We start from the raw sequence: 10,061 nt of genomic DNA on the forward strand, positions 1-10,061 counted from the left end.
TTAAAGCCTGGTTGACTCTCTCTCTCTCTCTCTCTCTCTCTCTCTCTCTCTCTCTCTCTCTCTCTCTCTCTCTCTCTCTCTCTCTCTCTCTCTCTCTCTCTCTCTCTCTCTCTCTCATTTTTAACACTTGAAGAATACCCTTTGCCCCTAAAGAATTAATAATCAATCTCGACTGATGCCCTTAATTGGAATCGCGCTATTTCAGTCATTAACTGATAGAGGTAATGTGGAGAGTGTGGAGTGAGAGGCAGAGTGCAGTGAGAAGTGGGGCTGAGACAGACAGACAGAGGCGGAGTGAAAGGTGAAGTGGAGTGAGAGGTGAGATGGTGTGAGAGTGAAGTGGAGTGAGAGATGGAGTGGAGTTTAAGGTGGGATAGAGTTAGAGTGAGCTGGAGTGAGACTGAACTGAAGTTATGATGAGCTGGAGAGAATGAACTGGAGTGAGAGTAAAATAGAGTGAGCTGGACCGAGAGTGAACTGGAGCTAGAGTGAATAGGAGTAAGAGCGAACTGGAGTGAGAGTGAGCTAGAATGAGAGTGAGTTGGAGTGGGTTGGAATGAGAGATGGGATGGAATGAGAGTGGGGTGGATGAGAAATTAAGTGGAGTGTGAAATGGGATGGAGTGACAGTTGAGGTGGAGTGAGAGGTGGGATGGAGTGAGAATGGGGTGGAGTGAGAGTGGCATGGAGTGAGAGTGAGTTGGAGTGAGAGTGGCATGGAGTGAATGTGTTGGAATCAGTGGTAAGGTGGAGTGAGCGTAGTGAAGAGGGCCACCCTAACAAAAATGACCACTCAGAGAGTGCAACACCCACGGCCTGCAATTTTATTGATTTAAGGCTTGAGCAATTAAATTTGCCTTGTGACCTTGACGTGCAACCAGCTGTTCACAATATCATATTACTCCATTCATGTCTGGTCCTTAACCCATCCATCAAGTTTGGTTCAAATTGAAAGGGAACCACAGAGTTGGTCTTGTCCTGTGCTCCTGGCTTTTGAGCCGTTGTTTTCAAGATCGAATATCTTCATCCTTAGCTGACATTCAGTCCTTCCACGAAATATAGTTTAGTAAGTAGAATAAAAACGGTTTGAGTGGTAGGATCGAAGAGTTTCCCTTTCCCTGTGACCTTGACCGTTTATTGATCTCAGATTCGAATCCCTCCATCCTTGCATTACTCTGAACCCTTCCATCCTGGTTGGTCTAATTATCAAACCTGTTGTTCTTGGAGACAATATGTCAACCCCTTGGCTGACCCTCAACACTTCCACCAGTTTTGGTCAAAATAAGATCAAAACTGCTTTAGTTATTTTGTTCACAGACACACACAGGTCGAACTTACAGCCGTTTTCTCAGTCGCATAAGCACCCGAATCGGGCACCTGCTCCCGAGCTTCGGACGCCAGCACCCTAAAACTGAGATTGGTTTTTTCAGTCAATGAATTTCTCGGGTGCGAGCGCCCGAACGTCGGAACCTAGCCCCTGAGTGACCTGCACTGAGCTGGCAATACTGACCAGGCCCGCCTGTGATAGTTAGCAGTACTTTGCTACAAAATGGTGACCAGTCATATTTAATTTTGCATAAATATAGGTATATTATATTTTGGGTAGTTTTTTGCGTGGTCAAAATCATTTTAAAAGTGTGTTTTGAATGATTGGTCAGCAAGAGGAGCCAAGGTCACTCACTCACGGAACATTTACCCACATTACCAGTGGTTTAAGGCATCATAATTAAGGCAGGAAACATGATTTGGTATTGTTTTAAGCGTATATCTGAATGTACAATAGGTACATATTATTTTAACCAACCGCCTGCAGTGGTGACTTGTAGCCAAGGCAGACGATGGAGCTGGTTTGTTGACGATAGCTAGTATTATTGTGGCTGCACCATACTCTTGTAAAACATTTGGGAGTGTACAAATTTTTAACAATACTCTGCACCAAAACATCGAAATAATATGTACTGACATTACCCAGTACATACCACACGTATTTTCATACATTATTTTTAAAAATAAACATAAATTTTATAGCGGCCTGCGCAGCTCGGAAGGTGTACCCTGCCCGATTAACAGTCGGGTGCTTCCACCCGATTGTTCCAATAATGGCCGGGTCACAGGCCTCGGAAACGCCACTGAGAAAACCAAATCGTTCTCGGGAGCTAGCAGACGACCTCGGGTGTGCAGTCCGAGACGACTGAGAAAACGGCGGTTTGACCTTACCCTGCGACCTTAACCTTTGATGACTTCTTAAAATCGAATTGCCCGATCTTTGCCTTACTCTCAGCCATTCCACCAATTTTCATATAAATTAGATCAAAACCATTTTATCAGATCATGCCCGGGGCCCCCGACCGCGTGACCTTGACCTTTGACTGGTTGTTCTCAAAATCTAACACCTTCATGCTTGCCTTAATTTAAATCCTTGAATCATAATACCTAACTCACATGTAAGATTTACGCTTAGAGAAAAATCGTCTGGTACTGGACAGAATAAATCATCCATAGCAACGGCATGGTTAGGCGAGATCCTTTTTTGACTCTATCATTGTAGTTTGTTCATCTGAGCAAAATCGTCTGGTTTTACGCTACATGTCATTCCCTAGTACGTCGATAATAACATTTTTACATTCTCGTGGTTCCTTTCATAAACATTCTTGACCTTTTGTTATGTATAAGACAGTTCGTTTATTCGTGTATCTTCACTCACATAGCTACAGACTACATCACAGCCGGACTAGAGTGTAAAATGTAACCAGGCACAATTACATCTGATAACAGTAAAGTAATATGAGGAACTGATCATAACAAAGTAGATAAGTTTTATTGCTGATGAAGTGAAGACTCCTGCGACAATAGTTAGACCTCGAGTTGATTCAGTTATTTTCATGCGAGTTTGTTTTCTCTAACCACGGAACGAAAAGTCACTTCTAGGCTGAATAAAATCGTCTGGCAGTTACGATTTCTCCCGTCCTATGTATAACTCTCTGGTAGTTAAGAGTTCTCACGTCCTGTATAAAATTTTATGGTAGGTAAAAGTTCTCACTTCCTGTATAAACCAGCCTGGTAGTTAAGAAATATCACGTCCTGCATAAAGTCATCTCGTAGTTCAGAATCCTCACGTCCTGTATGAAATCATCAGGTAGTCATGAGATCTCACCTAAAAAAAAAAAAAAAAAAAAAAAAAGTAATAATAATAATAATAATAATAATAAAGAATTTTTAACCCTTACTAGACGCAAAGGCTCTCCTCAGGAAAATATAATCGTGTGCCAATAGCAAAAACTTTTAGTTAGTAGTCCTCAGGTTCTAAGTAATCTAAAAATCATGTGGTGGTAACAAGAATGAAATAATTAAGGTTTCTCATGCCCTAAAGGAATCCTTGGAGACAGTTTTTATCCCATTGAGGACTAGAATACACTCTAAAAAACAATAAAATCGTCCGTTATTAGCAAATAGAAATAGTTATGATTTTCACATCCTAGGAGAGAAAGGGAATGAAGGGTAGGGTGACAGACAGTGAAAGGCAGATGGTTAAGAGTTGATGATGCAGGTGTTGAGAGATGATGATGGAGATAGTTGTCAGTGACGTATATGGTGAGGTTAGGATTTCGTGTGAGAGATGGGGATGTTAAATGCTGGTGATGTAACTGTTAAATGTCAGTGATATAAATGTTAAGGTTTAAAATGATGGATATATCAAGAGATAAATGATTGCGATGTTGAACCAGTAATGGAGACGTTAAGAGCTGGTTGTGAGGATGTTAACAGTGAAGTGATGCAGATACGAAGAGTCATTGATGAAGATGTCAAGAGCCAGTGATCGAGGTGTTATGAGTTAAATGCTGGAGATATTGGGAGTCAGTGATGGAGCTGTTAAGAGTCAGTGGAGATGGAGGGTGGTGATGGAGATATTAAGAGTTAAATGATGGAGATGTTGAGTCACATGCGGAGATGATAGGCCAACAAAGGAGGAAGCTGAGTCAGTTATGATGAAGATTATGAGTCAGTGATGGAGGTGTGCAGAGTTGGCAGTGTGGATGTTAAGGACTCGTCTACGTTTGCGGCTGTGGTGTGGCCCGCACCTGTGTACAGTATTGCCACGTTTTCTATACCGTTATCTCTCTCTCTCTCTCTCTCTCTCTCTCTCTCTCTCTCTCTCTCTCTCTCTCTCTCTCTCTCTCTCTCTCTCTCTCTCTCTCTCTCTCCTGGCGGGAGATGTGAGCCACCCTGAGTACTTTTGATTCTTTTATAAGTTGTTTATAATTGTGCTTTCATTTGTTATTTTGGTTTTGTTATATTTAGTGATATTTATCATTTTTTGTATACGGCGACAGATGACCCGTTATTGCAGTACCATGTTTGATTTTCATTCATTCATTCTCTTTCCTCTTCCTCCATCTCTCTCTCCACACCACCCCTGAGGTCAAGGCCACCGACTGGGTGTGGAAGTGTTGCCGCTCGCGAGTGAATAATGTTTTTTTTTTTTTACTTCAGTATTGGCATATGCCTACTATTTTGTCCTACATATTAGCTTATGATTATAAATGTGATTATTCCTCGCCCTTAAAATTACGGTAAAAGCCAGTAAATGTGAGCATTTTTCCCTAGCAACACCTGTACAAGCTATCCTTGTGTCTACGGAGGGGTACGTACTTTACCTTAGGCCAGACTGGGTGTGTCAGTGCTGCCACTCACAAGAATTATATGAATTATTTCTTTTACTTTGGATATTGGCATATTTCTTCTTTTTTCAGGCTCATTCTCTTATATCCATAACTGTAATATTATTACCCACCCTAAAACTACGCTAAAAAACATTAAAAGTGACTACAATTTCTTTTAGCAACACTGTACAATATGTATGCCATGTTTCTGTGTTACTGTATAAATATTTTAGGCATAATAAGATTACTGTTGATTCATCCATCAAAATACACAAGTGTAAGTTTTATTCATCTGAACTTATCGTATTTGTGTTGCCTTGTACATAAATAGCTTCCGTTTCACATCGCAAGTTGGGGAAACGTGGCACCATTGTACTCAGGTGCGGGCCACACCACAGCCGCAAACGGAGGCGAGTCCTACTATAGTCTGTGCTGGAGTTTTTAAGCGAAAGTGGTGGAAATGGTAACAGTCAGTGGTGAAGATGTTAAAGAGTTGATGATGTGATGTTAAGAGCTGGTAATGAGATGTTAAGAGTTGGTAATGAGGTGTTATGAGCTGGTGATGAAATGTTAAGAGTTGATGATGATATGTTAAGAGTTGGTGATGATATATTAAGATTTGGTGTTGATATATTAATAAATAGTGATGGTATAAGAGTTGGTAATGAGATGTTAAGAGCTGGTGATGATATATTAAGAGTTGGTGATGAGATGTTAAGAGGTGGTGATATCATGATGTCATATCACCAGCTCTTAAGCTGTCAATGAGATGTTAAATGTTGGTAGTGAAAATGCTAAGAATAAGTGATGGAGATTGTTGGGTTAGTGCTGGAGATGGTTAAGAGTCAATAATGAAGATTAGAGCCATGATGGAGATGACTGAGTCAGTGATATAAGATGAGATTAGTGATGGTGTTGACTGACTCAGTGATGAAGATGACTGAGTTAATGATATGGATGCCTGAGTTAGTGATGTAGGTGCTTGAGTCAGTGATGTAGATGACTGAATCAGTAATGTAGATGATGGAATCAGTGATGGAGATGGCTGTGTCAGTGATGAGGATGGCTGAGTCAGTGATGGTGATAGCTGAGTCAGTGACGGGGATGGCTGAGTCAGTGATGGGGATGGCTGAGTCAATGATGGGGATGGCTGAGTCAGTTGATGGAAATGGCTGAGTCAGTGATGGTGATGGCTGAGTCAGTGATGGTGATGGCTGAGTCGGTGATATACAGTATACGATTAAGCGTCAGTGATGATGGTGGCGAAAAGCAGAGAAATTAGTTGGGGTCCCCCTTCCTGTTTTTTTTTTTTTTTTTTTTTTTTTTTTTTTTTTAAGACCTTGTATATGACACGACACCCACATGTCACTGCTGCCGACGAGTGTTATAACAGCAATCATTATACACACTTTTATTGTTCCCGGTGCTGATTTACAGTAAGTTAGAAAGAGGACATATTGGGAAAATCATATACAGTATTGATCAGTTATTTATGGTTACTGTAAACTTCAGAGGAACGCACAAGAAAGTTTAGAATATTGAAAAAAAAAATATATATATATATATATATATATATATATATATATATATATATATATATATATAAAAGCTCCATACGAAATGAGCCATAACTAGAATAGACGGCGTATCACTGGCCTAATACGTTGTCATAGCACTCCTCGGTAGTATAGTGGTTAGTATCCCCGCCTGTCACGCGGGAGACCGGGGTTCGATTCCCCGCCGGGGAGGATGTAAATTTAGCTCAAACCACAGGCTTCAAGAAAAAAAACTCTGGATGCAGAGAAGGATTAGTCATATACAACGCAGGCAGTGCCACCGACAGTGTGTGACTAAATGGTAAAGGATGGGCGTTTGTTTGTATGTTTGTTTGTTTTTCTGTACAACGCAATCCATATAAGAAACGCATGTGCATACTTTATTCATCTTCATGTTCATGTTCTGGGGAAAAGCTTTGATTCAACCCATCACCACTTCCATACCACACCCAAACAAAACGGCCAGCTATAGGGAGTGTGCTACCTTTGTTCTTTTCCACCCCCACCACCATCCCAGTCCTATAGATCCACACTTCTCTGTCCAGCCCAGCCTTTCAGACTCCTACCACGAATTTCTGAGAAAAAATTTACTTTACATTGCTAGAGCACTACTCTTTCAACACCCGTCTTTACAAGGTGTACTAGCCACCGATCTAAAGAATATCATTAGACCTTATACTCGCCAACGCCACGTCCCTTAAAACTAGAATGATTCGCATGGCTCGAAGCTGGTCTGAGTGGAAGTGAATTAACCTAAAGGCTGCTGAATGAAACAGAGCTGCTGTCTTGGATTTGAGCAAACATCACAATATAATAATAAGAACTGGCTTGAAGAAACTTGAAGTTCAGTGTGATGTAAACGATCTTAATGATGTAACTGGATCTTAATGAACCTATCTGAACTCGAATGTCCCTGAACTTTCCTGAATTTACGTGACAAACTAATTACCCTAAATCTAGTGAAGTGTGGTGACTAAAAATGGGCCAAACTCGATCTGGAGAAACCTGAATGCTAGACACGTGGCTGCAAATTTAGACCACTAAATATGAGATTTGTGATGTCTAAACAGCTGCCACAGAACCATTTGTTTGGTAACTATGTGGAGGGGAGGGGGTGTCAGGGAATGGTATGGAAGGAGGGTAAAGGGTAGGGGTTTTATGTGCGAGAGTGTGGTTACCGTGTATTGTTTTAGCACATTATAAACAGATTTTGTAAGAAAAAAGTGGATGTGAAAACCCGAATGGTCCCGTAGTGACCTCATTGGGTCTGCTTTTCTTTTTTCATGTTCAAATTGATAGTACACTGACCCTAAGTGGAACTGACCTGATCTCACTGGGTCGAAGGCTGGGAAGGGCCTGAATGGACCTCAAGTGATTTGAATGAAACTAACTGGACCTAACTGAAAAGAGCGGACGGAATTAAATCTGAAAGGCCTTGAAGTAACGTAAAATGACATTAATGAATCTGATTTGATGTAATCACTAATGAAACCTGACGATCCCCAACTGGACCTGCGTACATGTAACAATACCTGAAGTGACATGAATGGACCGTAATGGAAATGCTTGGGCTTGATTGGAACTGAAGGGACTGAACACACCTGATGTGGCATGAACAGACACTGGACCAATCTGTTACTAATTAGGCTAGGTCACGCAGGAAAATAAGAGGCCCTTTCAGATCTTATTTCAACGGTTATTCGGGCTGTTACTTTTCCCGGCTGACGGTTATAGCAGCATGACGAAGGCGCTATGCATTCCACAAACACACCTGCTTGTGATTAAAATATGGTCTGCCTTAATTTGGGGCAGAAAGAAGGAAAGCTGAGCAATAAATCTGTGGCGCACCTAATGAAAACAGAATTTACTATGCCACACAGAACTCATGTCATGTCACTTTCTGTCTGATCTTGGCAGGGGCATGACCTCTAACCATCACTCCCTCGTGGCAACTTCCTGATCAGAAATGCTTCCAGGCTGTTTTGTCCTCTCATATGTGCCTCGCTGTCTCAGTCACTCCCTCTCTCTATCCCATCTTTTCGCCGATAAATTGCTCCACTGTCTTTTCCACGTAACTGATGCCTTTCTCTCTTCACCTCACTCCCATACACTAACAGTACTGTTTTGCCCTTATGCATTGTTGTTTTCTCTTGATGCCGTAGCAGTTTGGAGTTGTACACCACGGTTCACATTGTTTCAACATTTTCTCTGTTCCACAGATATGCCAGCCATCACCTTACAACGGCACATATACGTATTTCCCATCATCTTACTACATTTTCTGCTGTTGCGTTCACATACTATATATAATCAGATGGATTTTTCGCGTTTTCTGGACGGATAATGGCGATATGCTTTTGATGCAATCTGCCTTTCTCTCTGTCTGCAACATTCAGTCATTTAAACGCATCTTAAATGAACGGTTCTTAATTTTAGCTTTATATCACCTTTGAAAGGGACAACGATTGACAGCTCCCAACCTTTGGTTCTTTCTTTTCTAAGAAAATACAAAAGGTTTGTTTCCCAGGTCTCGTCACAAGCATCCTGTCTTTATTTCTTTGTAAGCTTAAAGTTGTAAAATTATGAACTTCATCATTATCGTCAGTGTCGTCATCATCGTCGTCGTCGTTGTCGTCGTCGTCGTCGTCGTCTTTGTTGTCATCATCATCATTATCATCCTAGTCCTGTTTTCCACCATGAGATGGGTGCGGTAAGATACATACACAAAAAGAGAAAGTACAAAACTAGAAGTTAATCAAACAGTGCCCAGTGAAATGTGCAACACGGTCACTTAAGCACCATCAAAGCCTTCGAAATCTTGGCTCTACCTCCCTAATCAAACTTCTGGCACATATTTTTGTGTAATTTTTCTTTTAGATGCACGTCTCATACATCTGTGGAAGAGTCGTTCCGTTGACTACCAGATAAAAAAAAAAAATGCTGTCTTGCATATTTGATAAATGTTGTTGGCCCTTCCCTGTAGGAGAAGTTGATGTTCTCCCGTTTACCAGTACCATAGAATCATTCCTACCAATTTCAAAGTGGACACTGCTTGTTCCCCAGAAGTGATGTCTCTGCGCCACAGATTTGTCATTGAAAAGGCAACTCAGGATGCCCCGTATTCCTCCAAACAATACCATAAGGTCCCAGCAGAAATTTGTGACGTAACTTGTCCGCTGATAATAGATACTTGCAGGGAGTCTGTCCGCACCTATTTTCATCCAAATATCTTCACGATATTTAGAGTTATTGCACCACAATGATATTTTTTGAGCAGCCAAAACTTATGATAGCGTGGGTGGAAGCTCCGCAAGTACCGTTCATCATTCATTTTCTTTTGCTGCCATATCACATATCTCAGTCTGTCCACTTTAAGCATTGTATTGTAAACTTATTTAAAGATATCGCATTGGAAATGTGCTGTGTTCAGTGCGCTTGTTTCGTGATATTGAGTAACAAGAAGTACCTCTCCTCAGCACTCTTTGTAAATTATTCTGGGTCATATCCGTGACAGATATTACCAAAACAAGTGCTTACAAAATTAACAAAAACAGGAACAGATTTTCAGTTTTGCATCCCTTGGTTCAAACGTTTCCAACTTTTGACTTTGGGTTCCTTCGGTCCCAAACTTGGCATCCATCGGCCCCCCACACACATGTTCACTTAATCTCGTTAATTCGGGAGGTCTCTCCTGAGCTTAATATAATTGTCTTCGTACATCGAAAATAGCATAATACAAAAGGGAGCACTCAGATAATGCAGTACCCGCTCCCTGCAATTGGTCTAAAGGCCCAATATTTGAGAGTGCCTTTTTACCTCGGCCTTTGACCGATGGTTCTCAGAAT

General features: G+C 41.2%; 1 non-coding gene across 1 annotated transcript; it reads left to right on the forward strand.

Moving 5' to 3' along the window:
- The first annotated feature begins 6,336 nt into the window (after window positions 1-6,336).
- TRNAD-GUC (transfer RNA aspartic acid (anticodon GUC)) lies at window positions 6,337-6,408 on the forward strand. Its single transcript has one exon. It is a non-coding gene; the product is annotated as a tRNA-Asp (tRNA).
- The last annotated feature ends 3,653 nt before the right edge of the window (window positions 6,409-10,061 follow it).

This window comes from Coenobita brevimanus, chromosome 51 (assembly GCF_032717465.1).
Source record: "Coenobita brevimanus isolate Jiangsu-jjx chromosome 51, ASM3271746v2, whole genome shotgun sequence".
In the NCBI taxonomy this organism is placed as follows: Eukaryota; Metazoa; Arthropoda; class Malacostraca; order Decapoda; family Coenobitidae; genus Coenobita; species Coenobita brevimanus.